Raw genomic sequence first — 2,982 nt, 5'->3', positions numbered from 1 at the left:
ATAAAAGCGTAAATAACAACTGTTACTTAAACAGAAATAAGAATAGAGAATAAACAACAAGAATTACAAAATTTGATTCTAACAGTTACAGATAGGTTTTATTACAGTTTCATCCACAATACTTTGAGTAATGTTTAGTAACGTGTATTCATGTTATTCTGACTAAATAGCTGCAGTTCAGTTAGTAACACCATTGACCTTCATGCAAGAGACGGGGGTTTGAACCACAGCTGCGGGGTATATTGCAAAGACACTTATGGCGGTTTTCCACTGCGTGGTATCTACTCGACTCGCCTCGGGTCTACTCGTTTTTTTTGGTTTTCCATTACGAAAAAAAGTCCCTGGGACCTGCTACCAGGTACTTTTTTTAGTACTACCTCAGTCGAGGTTCCAAGCGAGCCGAGGCGAGCCCAAAAGGTGACGTGGAAACCTGCAGACTGCTGGTTGGTCGTCACTTATGAATTCGGTTTTAGCAAACAAGAGTGCGGAGTGTGTTTCCAGAACAAACGGGACATTTAAAACAAATCAAGCCGGACACCGACAGATTATCCACTTTCTGCACTATTCTCACTTTTCAACGGTTCGGGCTACTAGCGGCTTCATGTCGTTTCCAATATTGCACACTGTTACTTTAAAAAACAAGACAAAATATATATATATAACAAAAGTTTTTATTTAGCTTTTCAAGTAGTGCATCAAACCCTCCCAAACGTCCCGGTCTTCTTCCTCTGCACCCCGTGACAGTGTCCCACTGGCTCTGCCGTCCCAGATGCATCCCAGTCGTTGTCATAAGCCTGTCCGTGACTCTCATAAAGATTATACAAAGCCCAGCAGGTCACAACCGGAGATCTCACCGGTCGGACGTCACCCACCAGACGGTCTGCGGCGGCGGTTTTGCAAAGCGTGAATGCTCTGAAACACAAACAGTACACAGCAAACATGTTGGTGTGTAATCATGGTTGCTAAAGTTCATCTACTTTATATAGCGTATAGTAAATACTGACTGCAACGCTGAACACACAGCAAATGTTAGCTAACGTTACCAGGAAACTTAACTTACCCTTTAGTGTCGGCGAACAACAGTCATGTTGACGTCTGAACTCCGTTAGAATTCCCAAACTCCTGTTTTTTTTAGCGGTGATTTTCGTTGCTTCCTTCAGCTTCTTTTGAAACAAAACATTTCTTCTGGCTGCGGCAGGTAGCCGACGTGCTGTTGTGACCCGCGCTGAAAATTACGTCATCACGCGTTGCTATAGTGACCAGCCACGCTGAGGCTTTACTCAATCTGCAATGGAAAACGGAAGTATAATGGGCCGAGGCGGGCCGAGGCGAGCCGAGGCAAGCTGTTGCCAGCAGTGGAAAAACGCCATTAGAGCGTGGTATGCATCCCAACGGGGGCGAAGTTAAAACGTGACCTGGCTGGTTGTTTTTTTTAAGAAATATAATGCATGACTCAAATATTACTCCTAAAACGAGAAAACTAGATGCCATTAATGAGACTTAGAAAGGTATCTCCAACAAGTCTCAACTATACACTGCTGTTCTTGTTTTGTCTCACTTCTTTCCTTAAATTCTAGGGGCAACGTACAAGAAACGGGTCAGACAATATTAAAACTAAAATAAGGGTTAAATGAGAATCACAATTATGTCTCCTGCGCTGTAGAAGCAACCATTGTGCAATACAATTTTCTTATGGGAAAAAAGAGTTACCCAAAGGTTTTATGACACCACAACAGGGGACTTAATGAAACATCCAGTGTCATTAAAAAACAATAACTAATTAATTTCTCTGGGTTTGAATATTGTTGGAAACATTTGGGATGTGTAAATAGACAATGTTACGAATATATAACAATGGTATAGTCGTTTTTAGACATTTGAATGCAGAAATATTACATATTGTACCTTTAAGGTTTCTAGATGGTCTAGTCCATCCATAATATCTCCTCATGATCCAAACAAATTCACTTAACTTCTCCTCAATCTAATTTTAGAATTATTTAAAATAATCCGTATTATGGCTTAAAAGAGGAAAAAACAATAAAACAGGTGTTCTGCTGAGACAGAGAGGGAAAGTCATGTTCAAGTCACGTCTGTAGATCTATTAATACAGTAAAACAATGTTTAACATGTTCAAATCTACCTCTTTGTGCTTGATTTTTGCCAATTTCCCGTAACTAAAGGGTAATGCTTATAACAGAAGAACTGCAGGGTCAAAATGCATTTGAAACCTCAATTCTTCTAATTTCTGAAAATATGTGTATGTGATTAAAACACAACATACTGCAGCAGTTCAAACATGGTTCAAAATAGTTATTTTGGTCCCCGTCTAAAAAACAATAAGACATATTTTGTGCCACACAATGCAGAACACAATAAATGCCTTCTAAACCTTGTCTCCAAGAACTATATACAGTTTCAGACTTCTAGTCTTCACCTAATGGGAGCTAGAGAGTTTTCAGTATTTTGTATTCCATTTCATTAAAATATTCAGATTTATCATAAATAATTTAACATGCACATGTATTTTAAGTTCCATTAAAGAGAGGTGGAGGTGGGGGTCACGTTTGAGCATTTAAAAATGTACCTGACGTAACACATTAGTTACTTGCTGAAGTAACTAGTTACTTTTATAATTTGTAACTGAATATATAATTTTGTTACTTTTTGGAAGAAGTAACTAGTAACTGTAACTAATTACTTTTTAAAAATAACTTGCCCAACACTGGTGACAGCGTTACATTGTCAGGTATCATGACATTTCAGGAAATTATAACTTGTAAAAAAAAGTACAGTTTGTGGTCACCACTACTTTTTTTTTGTCTTTGGTGTGATTTACTTGTGTCGGTTAAGCAATGTGGAATGGAGTAGACTGGATGTTTTCTGTTAAGAAAGCATTGATTTTGTTGTGGTTTGGGGTTTTTGTTGGGTTTGTTTTCCCGTTTCTGCCCACTTGTGAATGTCTCAGTGTTTTCCCAGGTC

The sequence above is a fragment of the Etheostoma cragini genome, chromosome 5, assembly GCF_013103735.1.
Source record: "Etheostoma cragini isolate CJK2018 chromosome 5, CSU_Ecrag_1.0, whole genome shotgun sequence".
NCBI lineage: Eukaryota > Metazoa > Chordata > Actinopteri > Perciformes > Percidae > Etheostoma > Etheostoma cragini.
Note: the sequence above shows the minus strand (reverse complement) of the source record.